Source organism: Suricata suricatta, chromosome 8, assembly GCF_006229205.1.
Source record: "Suricata suricatta isolate VVHF042 chromosome 8, meerkat_22Aug2017_6uvM2_HiC, whole genome shotgun sequence".
Lineage (NCBI taxonomy): Eukaryota > Metazoa > Chordata > Mammalia > Carnivora > Herpestidae > Suricata > Suricata suricatta.
In genome coordinates this window covers 47,592,283-47,603,577 of record NC_043707.1, presented here as the reverse complement: position 1 = coordinate 47,603,577, position 11,295 = coordinate 47,592,283, and the positions used below count along the sequence as shown (strand labels likewise).

The following is an 11,295-nucleotide window of genomic DNA, read 5'->3' as shown; positions in this document are numbered from 1 at the left end:
CTCAGGGACTTTGCATATCATGACCTCAGGCTTGAATGATCTTTTCCCCTACCACCACCATCCACTTTGCAAACTTAATCCTACTTAAACTTAAGGAGTACTTCCTCAGAAGTCTTCTGTCTAAATCAATTTTCTTTTGGGGGCACCTGGCTGGCTCAGTTGGAAGAGTGTGCAACTCTTGATCTCAGGGTCATGGGTTCGAGCCCCATGTTGGCTGTAGAGATTACTTAAATAAATAAACTTTGAATCAGTGTTCTTTCTTAGATGTCTTCACAGATCCCTGTGTCGTTCCTTCAGAGCTTCTGTGAGAAGCAGTGTAGAAGCAAAGGCCAAACTGAGTTTGAATTCCAGCACTACCACTTATTAGCTGTATGACCTTGGACAAGTTACTTAACCTCTCTCTGTTTCATTATCTGCAAATGGGTAAAATAGTGGAGAGCATAATAAAACTATATACATAATATATTTGCACATAGTAAGTTATTTTATGTGATTAAATTAATACATGGAAAGAGTTTGGAATACAGACCAGTGACTATAAGGTACACATATTCCCTTTTATCATTAAGTTTTCAGGTTGCAATAATGCATTCATTAGCATGATTGTCTGATTAATATTTGTATCTTTTTTTTTAAGATTTTTTTTAAGGTAAGCTCTATGCCCAACCTGGGGCTTGAACTCAAAACTCTTGAGATCTAGAGTCACATGCTCTATCTATCGACTGAGCCCAGGTGCTCTGATAATTGTCTCTCTTAATAAGTTCCATGAGAACAGGAATTATATCTATTTCTGTTTACACCCCAGATTTTGCTGACAAGTATTTCTGGGTTGATAAATCTTTCCACTGTTTGTGGGGTCTAAACAGAATATTATCCTCTACTGTATGGCTCCTGGCTTCTCAGTACCAGTTAGGTGGTTTTCTCAAGTCACTTATTTTACATAGATCATCCTTACATTCCAACACAGGATATACCTGTTTCACATGTTTCAACAAAAATGGAAATATATCATCTACGTGAGCTGCACTAAAGCTAATATCATCATTCAAAATACAGTGAATATCCACATCCAGGGAATGAGACTGCATGATATAATTTCAAAGCTTATGAAAGCCTTGTGGAAGAGATGAGCATCGAGCCCACGATCGGCACCAAGTTTCTGAATTTCTTTCCTCTTGTAAAACTGGGCTAAATCTTCTTTACTTCATTCTTGTCCCAAGGGCCAGTTAGCTCAGCCCCGACATTGGCATCCGCACGGAGGCCCTGAGGTTTCACAGTCAGCTGTAGGAAGAAGGACAAGTTCAGGGCTTCAGAGCCTCCCGAGGGAGAGGAGGAGGCAGAGGCATCAGACATGCGCCCCAGAGCCCCAGGGGTTCAATGTGGGCAGGAAGGACAGAGCAGATTGCCATCCCCAGGGCCAGCCCAGCTCCCCGCCAGGAGCCAAACCCACAACAGGGCACACAGGGACTTAACAAGGTCTGTTTATAAAGAGTGCTCTCAGCCTCAGCTCCTCATGGCTGATGATAAGAATGTTGCTTTTCTCCCGGAATAGGGAGGGCATCTTTTACATGGGAGTTTCATCTCCTGCTTTCAGGAGGAAAAGGGGGGTAATCACAGCACCCTTCCTGCACCTGCTGTTTTTTTAAGTGCCTTTTGCTCAAAATAATCCTTATAACAAAGTGGCATATTTGGAGAGTGGCATATTCCACCACCCTTCATATGTATATATGGATATGTATGTGATCTAAATACATATATTCCTTAAGCCTAGCCACAGGAAGTCTTGGGAACAACAATACCCCAACAGCAACAAATACTACTAGCACACCGCAGATCTTGGCTCTTAAGTGCTCTTCTCTTTTAAAAATAACTAGTGTAGGGGCACCTGGGTGACTCAGTGGGTTAAGCATCTGATTTCAGCTCAGGTCATGATCTCACAGTTTGTAAGTTCAAACCCTGCATCAAGCTCTATGCTGACAGCTCAGAGCCTGGAGCCTTCTTCAGATTCTGTGTCTCCCTCTCTCTCTGCCCCTCCCCTGCTCATGCTCTGTCTCTCAATAATAAATAAAAATGTTTTAAAAATTTTAATAATAAAAAGAACTAGTGCTCTGTAGTGAAATGGCTGATTCTAAGGCTAAGGCAGGGAAAATACAAAGTGAGCCTGAAATATCTTGTTGTTTTAGGAAGTAAGGAAGTCCTCAAAGCATGATGGCACTATGTTAAAAAGTCAATGAAGCCAGCTTAAATGAGCTTCCAATAGCCAAATCTGGAACAATTTGAATATCAAAATAAATAATGATAGTAACAGATTATAACACTGAATAAAATAGAAAACCATGAATCCAACCATCCCTAGGTGGCTCAGTTTGTTAAGCGTCTGACTTCAGCCCACGTGATGATCTCACAATTTGTAGGTTCAACCCCCACATTGGGCTCTGTGCTGACAACTTAGAGCCTGGAACCTGCTTCAGGTTCTGTGTCTCCTGCCTCTCTCTGCCCCTCCTCCACTCACACTCTGTCTCTCTCTCTCTCTTTCTCAAAACTAAATATTTAAAATATTTTTTTAAGTTTCAAGGTCATTTGGAAACCACATAAGATGGCAGACACAAGGTGGAAGAAGCCTGGGCTCTTGAATTACTACCTAGTAGGAGCATTGGTTTTGGAATTTATAGGAGTGATAATTAAACTTCTATTTGAGCCACTATTCATTTGAAAAAGTATCAAGGTCATGAATGTCAAGGAGAGCCCAAGGAATTATTCCAGATCGAATGTGATTAAAGAGACATGACATAAATGCAAATTAAAGCCACCATGGAAAACAAAACAAAACAAAACCCACAGAAACCACAAAGAGATACCACCTCATATGTATTAGGAATGACTCTTAGAAAAAACAAAACAGAAAATAAGTGTTGGTAATGATGTAGAGGAATTGGAACCTTTGCTTATTCTGGTGGGGATGTAGAACAGTACAGGCACTCTTGAAAACATGGCAGTTCCTCAAAAAGTAGAATTTTAATGTGATCCAACAATACTACTTCTGAGTATATACACAAAAGAATTGAGCACAGGCGCTTGAACAGATATTTGTATATACCAATGTTCAAAGCCTGCATTATTCACAATACTGAAAAGGTGGAAACAACTCAAGTTTCCACTGATGGGTGAATGTATAAACAAAATGTAGTATATAGACAAAAGGGAGCATTGTGCAGCCTTAAGAAGCAAAGAAATTGTGACATATGCCACAACATGAATGAACCTTGAAGACATTATGCTAAGTGAAATAAGTCAGACACAAAATAACAAATGTTGTATGATTCTACATATATGGGATACTTAATGTGGTCAGATTCATAGAGACAAAAAGTAGAATGATGTTTTCTGGGAGTCAGGGGAGGGAGAAACTGTAGAGTTATTGTTTAATGGGTATGGAGTTTTATTTTGGGAAGATGAAAAAGTCTAGATGGTGGTGATGGTTGCACAACAATGTGAATGTATTAATGCCATTGAACTGTACCTTTACAAATGATTAAAGGGTAGGGGCACCTGGGTGGCTCAGTCAGTTAAGCATCGACTTTGGCTCAGGTCATGATCTCATGGCTCTTGAGTTTGAGCCCTGTGTGGGGCTCTGTGCTGACAGCTTGGAGCCTGGAGCTACTTTGGATTCTGTCTCCTTCTCTCTCTCCCTCCTCGCTTGTACTCTGTCTCTCACTCAAAAATAAATAAACATTTTAAAAAATTCTTTTTTGTAATGGTTAAATGGCAAATTTGTTTTGATACAAAGGATAGGATGTTTCTGGAACAATTGGTAAAACTTGAATGGGTCTGAGGTAATAGTAATATATGGATGTTAATTTGCTGATTGTGGTGATTGTGCTATGGCTATTTAGGAAAGTATCCTTGTTTGTGGGAAATACAGGAAGGTGTTTTGGAGTGATGGGGCATATCTGTTGTTTGCTCTCAGATGATCCAGGAAAAAAAGTTTTTGTGCTATATTTATACCTTTCCTGTGTGCTTTAGATTAGTTTCCAAAAAAAATTTAAACTTTTTTTAAATGTCTATTTATTTTGAGAGAGAGAGAAAGGAAGGGTCAGAGAGAGGTGGAGAGAGAGAATCCCAAGCAAGCTCCTCTCTGTCAGCACACAGCCTCTGTGGGGCTCGAACCCACGGATCCATGAGGTCATATCCTAGGCCAAAATCAAGAGTTGGGTGCTTAACTGCCTAAGCCACCTGGACATCACTCCACAAATTTTTTAAAGGTAAAATAAAAAATTGAAATTAGCATTGATTAAACAGTTGACAAAAATGAGTCCTAGGTTAGTTTCAGCATCAGAATTTGAGCTCAGGTCTCCAGGAGCACTTTCCCATGTAGTCAATGCGATGTTCCTAAAATAAACACTCTTTTGGTAGTATGTGTTTTATTTTATTTTTTAAGTTTATTTCTTTATTTTGAGACCGTGAGACATAGACAGTGTGAGCAGGAGAGAGGCAGAATGAGAGGGAGAGAGAGATTCTCAAGCAGGCTGCAATCTGCTAGCTGCAGAGCCCAGCACGGAGCTCAACCCCACATGACCTGAGCGGAAACCAGGAGCCAGACGCTTAAGTGACTGAGCCCCCCAGGTGCCCTGGTAGTATGATATGTGAAGTTTCATTTGTGAAAGCATGGCTTTTTCTAACTGCCTAGCACAGTATTGTGCTAATGAGTCACCATCCTCATGAGATACCAGAAATTAACAATAAGAAAAAGAAAATGGAAATAGAAAAGCAAGCTGATGAATAAGTAATTATGTCTGTATTCTGAAACCAACTATAAATCATTTTTTAAACTTTTTAAAATATTTTGTTACAAATGTAATAATTACATTTGTCACAGAAATGTGTAGATTTTTACTAGAGGATGTGCTTTGTAACTTCCTTTGGTTGTAAATATACTGTGGTCAAACAGGATTTATCACCTATTTAAAATTACTTTTATATTTTCTTTGGCCTTAAAAGGCCTTTTTTTATTATGTAAATATACAAATTAGTCACCAAAAAGAGGAGTTTAGAAAGCTGTTTGGGATTGTAATAGAATTGCTAAATAGATTTATGGCTAATGTGTCTGAAGAGCCCCGAAGAACTGAAGTCCAGAACTGACCTTGGAAGTAGGAGGGACTCTCAGGAGCAGTTTTCCATTTAAGGACAGAATGGAGATGTCAAAGGTCAGGGCCAAATCCATTTTTGCATGGCCCCTGGAGGGAAGAATGATTTTAACAGATGAATATTTGCAAATGATTTGAGCCCCGATTAAGTAAAATGTTACTTCTACAAATTTTTTTAATTAAAAAAATTCTCTTCTTTTTTTTTTTAAGAAGTGTTAGTCCTTCAGCTTTTTCATATTTTTTGTTTATTTTTTATTGAGACAGAAAAACAGAGCATGAGTAGGGAATAGGCAGACAGAGAAGGAGACACAGAATCCAAAGCAGGCTCAGGGCTCTGAGCTGTCAGCACAGAGCCCAACACGGGGCTCAAACCCACAGACTGTGAAATCACGACCTGAGCCGAAGCCAGCCACTTAACTGACTGAGCCATTCAGGAGCCCCCAAAAATTCTCTTTTTCTCATTGACAGATGTGTGTGTGTGTGTGTGTGAATGACTGCATAATATATGTAGGTATATTTATAAATACCTGTATAATATCCTTGATTTCACCTCTTGGCCTTCAAAATCTAAAATACTTACTATCTGATAAATTTTTAAAAATTTAAAAGCTGAGGCACCTGGCTGCCTCAGTCAGAATACAGTGAAGCTCTTGATCTTGGAGTTGAGTTTGAGCCCACTGTTGGGTGTAGAGATTACTTAAAAAAAATAAATAAACTTAAAAGTAAATATTTACTATCTGTCCCCTTACAGGAAATGTTTGCCAACCCTTATTCTAGGAATAAGCAATGATCTATGTTCATATGAAGAGTAGAGTTGTGATAGAGTTGAAAGAGTTTTTGACAGACTTAATTATTTGCAAAGAGTTGTCTGCTGTGAGTGAGGGAAAAGTGGCTGACTGGGGCTAAAACAGTCATAAAGTTTTGAAATAATTGCTGTGGGAACTTCCTGCATATGAGAAAAGAACCATTCAAATCATGGGGAAGTGTTAGATTCTTAATAAGTGATGTGTATGCTGCAAGTGGCTAGTCATACACAGCAAAAAGATCATTACCTCGCTTCTCACTAGATAAACTTTGGATAGGATGAAAGTTTCATTTCATTTCATTTCATTTATATGAATATTTTTTTTAATTTTTTTTATGTTTTATTTTATTTTTGATACAGGGAGAGACAGAGCATGAGAGGGGGAGGGGCAGAGAGAGAAGGAGACACAGAACTGGAAGCAGGTTCCAGGCTCTGAGCTAGTGGTCAGCACAGAGCCTGACGTCAGAGCCTGACGTGGGGCTCGAACCCACGAATGTGAGATCTGACCTGAGCCGAAGTCGGAGGCTCAGCTGACTGAGCCACCCAGGCGCCCCTTATGTGAATATTTTAAATGTGAGAGATTGAGAACATTAAAGTACTGAAAGAAAGTTTGGGTTAATTTTTTTTTAAGTTTATTTATTTATTTTGAGAGACAGAGAGATAGAGCAAGAGTGAGCTGGCACTAATGGAAGAGGGGAAGAGAGAGAATCCCAAGTAGGCTCCATGCTGTTAGCACAGAGCCAACATGGGGCTCAATTTCACAAACCATGAGATCATAATCTGAGTTGAAATCAAGAGCTGGATGCTTAACCAATTGAGCCACCCAGGTGCCTCTGAATAAGTATCTTTTATAAATTGGGAATGAGAAAGGTCTTTTGAAACTTGATGAAGAATTAAGAAACAAATATTGAGCCTGTATTTTTGACTACATAAAAATTTTAAGGGGCGCCTGGGTGGCTCAGTTGGTTATGCCTCCGGCTTCGGCTCAGGTCAGATCTCACGTTCATGGGTTCGAGCCCCGCGTCAGGCTCCGTGCAGACAGCTAGCTCGGAGCCTGGAGCATGCTTTTGGTTCTGTGTCTCCTTCTCTTTCTCTGCCCCTCCCCCTCTCATGCTCTGTCTCTCTCTGTATCAAAAATAAATAAAACATTAAAAAAATTTAAAACAGATATAACCTTAAAAAGAAACAAAGACAAATTAACAAGGCTAAAAAGCAATCCACAAATGGAAATTTATATGTATACATGTGTATCCATATACACATATACACAACACACATACTAAATGGTTAGGTTTGTATCTATTAACAGCACCTTTTGTTGTTGATTTTAAATTTTTCATCAGGGATGTCTGAGTGGCTCAGCTGGTTGAGCATCCAACTTTGCTTAGGTCATAATCTTGCAGTTTATGAGTTCAAGCCCCACATCAGACTCTATGCTGTCCATGCGGACCTTGCTTCAAATCCTCTGTCCTCCTCTCTCTGCCTCTACCCCACTCACATGTATGGTCTCTCTCTCTCTCTCTCTCTCTCTCTCTCAAAAATAAACTTTAAAAAATGAAAAAATAGGGGTGCTGGGTTGCTCAATAGGTTAAGCGTGTGACTTCAGCTCATGTCATGATCTCACAGTTTGTGAGTTTGAGCCGTGTTTCTGGCTCTGCACTGACAGTGCACAAGAGTGCCTGCTTGGAGCTCTCTGTCTTCCTCCATCTCTCTACTCCTCCCCCACTTGTGTTGTGTCTCTCAAAATAAAGAAAAAAAAACTTTAAAAAATTAAAAAATTAAAATTAAAAAAATGGCTGTCCCAGTTATGTAAGTATAATTGGAAGGCACCCAGTGTTCTGCAAGAAGGTTCTAACAAAACTTTTTGGGGGGAGTGTATGTGTGTGTGTGCACAGGCATGTTTCTCTCCTAACTGGCAGAAACCCTTGTTTTGCCCAGTCAGGGGGACGAGGTGGCTCAGTTTGTTGTAGAAGCCCAGTACCCTTAGGAAAGAGGGGACCAAGACCCCAGTTTCTGCCCACCGAGTTCTGAATTTAAGGAGATGTACATGCACAAAGGCCCACTGAGTGGCCAAAAAGACTGAGTAAACACCAGTTTTAGTTCTCTCTGTATTTGGCATTTAGAGGAGAATTCTTGGGGTGCCTGGGTCCCTCGGTTGAGCATCCCAGTCTTGATTTTGACTTAGGTCTTGGTCTTATGGCTCGTGGGATTGAGCCCCTGTCAGGCTCCTCACTACACAGAGCCTGTTTGTGATTTGATTCCCTCTCTCACTTTTTCTCTCTCTCTCAAAATAAATAAATAAAAACTTTTTTTAAAAAAAATGGAAGAGAATTCTTTCACTCTTTGGGCTAAGTAAGAACCCCTGCAAAATTCTTGGACAATCCATGGAGAGCAGGGAGAACCACAATGGGAAAAACTGAACTTTCTTCTAATAGGGCATGGGGGAGGGCTCAACAATGATAGAGAAAATTAACCTATGTAACTACCACATCTGTACCTTGAGTTTGTAAAGCAGATCATACTAATTACACTAGTATAGAAAGAACTCTTTTATAAATTAAGAAAAATGCATTCAAAATAAAATAGATAAAAAGCATGACTAATGAATTATAGAGAATAAATGGCCATTAAGTGTATGAAAAAATTTTAATGTATACTGGTAATCAAAAAACTATACAAATAAAATGTGATATTTGTCACAGATCAGAATGTCAAAGAAAATAGTATTCTGTGTTGTAGAAGGTGCAAGGAAAAAAATCTTCCGTATACTATAACTTAAAATGTACAAAGTGTCATTATGTATAAAAAACCAATATGTATATTTGTTTATTTTTAAAAAAATAAATAGAGGGGCTCCTGAGTGGCTGACTTGGTTAGGTATCCAACTTGATCTCAACTCAGGTCTTGATCTCAGGATCATGAGTTCACGCCCTACATTGGGCTCCACACTAGGCATGGAGCCTACATTTAAAAAAAAAAAAAAATGGAAGTGGGATTTCTATGGAAATAATAGGGCAGGTGCCCAAAGATGTAAAAATACTTGTTGTAGCACTGTTAAAGAATGTATATGATTCATGAGTACAGTGGATTGATTGTGCCTAGGAGAAGACTCTAGTAAAAGAGATTGGTGCAGTGCCTTCCAAATTTATGAGTGTCCTAAGATTTCCCTCCTATTTTAATGTCTTTATTAATGGGAGCTCATTTGCTGCCCTCCACCACCACACCTATCCCCAACTATGCCAGAATTGCTGTAAATTCTCTCAGCCATTCTTTTTTAAAAAAAAATTTAAGTAAGCTCTAGGCCCAATGGGGGGCTTAACCTTAGGACCCTGAAATCAAGAGTAGCACACTCTACAGACTAAGCCAGCCAGGTGTCCCTGTGATCCCTGTGAGCCTTTCTTTTTTTTTCTTTTGTCTTTTTTTTTAACATTTATTTTTTGAAAGACAGAGCGTGAACAGGGGAGGGGCAGAGAGAGAGGGAGTCACAGATTCTGTAGCAGGCTCCAGGCTCTGAGCTGTCAGTGCAGAGCTCTATGTGGGATCTCACAAACCATGAGATCATGACCCGAGCCAAAGTCGAAGGTGTAACCAACTGAGCTACTCAACGCGCCTCCCCCCACCACTGCCCACATTCTTATCAAGAACAAAAGAAACGATTGTATCAAAGTTAAATGAGAAGGAAAGAAAAGGGAGGAATTGGGATTTCCCAGTCTACAGAAATTTTGGCTTTTTTATGGCAATAAGTAATGCCCAAACTGAAGGGTGCCTCAGGATCTTCTAGTGAGATTCAAATGAAATGTAAATGTCATTTACTTGTTTCCAGAAAGTAAACTCTTTACTGACCCATTCCAGCTCCACCTGCAGTAGGTGGATATCTTGTTCTTTAGATATAAGGGAAACCATGTAATTTATCATCCAGGGCGTGCCTGTGGCTCAGTTGGATAAGCGTCTGACTCTTTTTTTCCTTTGTAGCATTTAAATATAATTTTATTTATGTAATGATATAATATTAGTCTTCGCCACAAGCCTGAAAGTTCCACGAGGTAGGGACTGTTTTCTCATGGTATTACCAGGGCCCCAGTATGTCGTATACAGCAGGTACTCACCCAGCACTCTCTTAGCAGGTACAGCCATGTCCCACAAATCTTATTAAATACCCTCCAAGGTGGAGCTCATACAGTTGATGAGCTCGGTGGTGGAGACAGTGGCTGGGTGGTCAGAGCACTGGAGGACTTCAGGGCTGGTGCAGTGGGGGAAGCATGAAAGGATATTGTGGACACTAAAGGATGCTGATCGAATGATTTTCGCCCCATGCCTCCAACATCCCAATTCCGCCCCAAATGTGTCCTTTTTCAATCATCTATGCCTTTTCTTTAGAGAAAGGTAAACCTCAGAGTGAAAAACCAACACCAAAATAGCTTTGCAGAATTAGAACATGTCCAAGAACCCAGTCACAATTCAGTGGATTGAATTTCAACACAGAAATGATTGTGTTCCTCCAAACAATCTTCAATTTAGGAAGCTTACACTCCTCCAACATGTGGAAAGATACATACACCTTCTTCTGCTGTCAGTTGCTGAGAAAGAAGTTTTTTCTCCTGATGGATCAATACCATTTTTTGCTGCTCTTTTCCCTCCTCCTTTCCTTGGTTTTCCCTTGCCGAGAAACTTTTATTTTTTTTAATTTTTTAAAATTTATTTTTGAGAGACAGAGAGAGTGTGTGTCAGCACAGAGCCCAACACAGGGCTCGAACCCACAAACCGTGACATCATGACCTGAGCTGAAGCCAGACACTTAACCGACTGAGCCACCCAGGTGCCCCACTATGAAGCTTTTAGACTTACCTGCTCATGCGTGTAGTCCTGATGCTCATCTCTATAGAGGCCAAGGAAAGGTAGTGTCCCACCAGGTGCAAAGTCAAGTGTTGTGCTTTGGATACCAGTCATAAATCTCCTTCCTCTTGGCTAAAGGCTGCTCACTTACAAGCTTCACCACTTGCCTGGATTTGGAATTGGTAGGTCTGGCAACTCTGCAGAATGGCCCAGCACTGAGACGACTCATGCGCAAGGCATATTCTGAAAGTTAAGACATTTCTTGAGCACCAAGAAATAAGAGTTCCTACTTGCGACCTTTCTCTCTCTCAAGTCCCTCTCCCCAAGCATCTAACTCTTGATTTTGACTCAGGTCATGATCTCACAGTCAAGAGATCGAGCCCCGCATTGGGCTGTGCACTAGGTGTGGAACCTGATTAAGATTTTCTTTCCCATTCCTTCTGCCCCCTCCCTGCACACTCACTTACTTTCTCTCTCTCTCTCTCTCTCTCTCTCTCAGAAATGTATCATCTA

The 11,295-nt window shown here is 40.2% G+C and overlaps 1 long non-coding RNA gene and 1 pseudogene across 1 annotated transcript; both read right to left on the bottom strand.

Annotated features, from left to right (window-relative positions):
- Positions 1-1,077: 1,077 nt before the first annotated feature.
- Positions 1,078-7,303, bottom strand: LOC115299243. The gene is made up of 3 exons (XR_003912060.1): positions 7,262-7,303; positions 5,141-5,234; positions 1,078-1,281 (listed from the first exon to the last, which is right to left on the bottom strand). It is a non-coding gene; the product is annotated as an uncharacterized LOC115299243 (long non-coding RNA).
- Positions 7,304-10,309: 3,006 nt separating this feature from the next.
- Positions 10,310-11,041, bottom strand: LOC115297601 (annotated as a pseudogene).
- Positions 11,042-11,295: the final 254 nt, after the last annotated feature.